Source organism: Triticum dicoccoides, chromosome 1B (genome assembly GCF_002162155.2).
Source record: "Triticum dicoccoides isolate Atlit2015 ecotype Zavitan chromosome 1B, WEW_v2.0, whole genome shotgun sequence".
Classification (NCBI taxonomy): Eukaryota; Viridiplantae; Streptophyta; class Magnoliopsida; order Poales; family Poaceae; genus Triticum; species Triticum dicoccoides.
In genome coordinates this window covers 309,902,918-309,903,325 of record NC_041381.1, presented here as the reverse complement: position 1 = coordinate 309,903,325, position 408 = coordinate 309,902,918, and positions in this window count along the sequence as shown.

The following is a 408-nucleotide window of genomic DNA, read 5'->3' as shown; positions in this document are numbered from 1 at the left end:
GCGCCGCGCCCTCTCGAGCCCCTGGTGCTCTACTTTGCCGCCACTCCCTACCCCGCCAGCGCAGCCCTGGTGGCGGTTCAGGAGGAGCGCCAGGCTAAGGCCGCGTCCCGCCCAGCTACGGCCTCAGCCGGGGCAACACAAGACTAGGAAAGCCTCGCGAGGACCACGACAACGGTATCAAGGGACCAAGCTCACTAGGACGATGCCCCCGAGGCTGAAGAGGCCCCACTAAGCGACCAGGCGCTGGGGGCTCCATTATCTCAGGAGGCGCCTCAACCTCCGGAAGACGCAGGCCACGTCAGCGCCCCCACCCTCGTCGAGCATCCGGTGGACTTCGTCAGCACGGTGTTGTGGGATGCAAGAGCACGGTACCCCATGCCTCAGAAGCTCTTACTCGCGCTCTTGGTG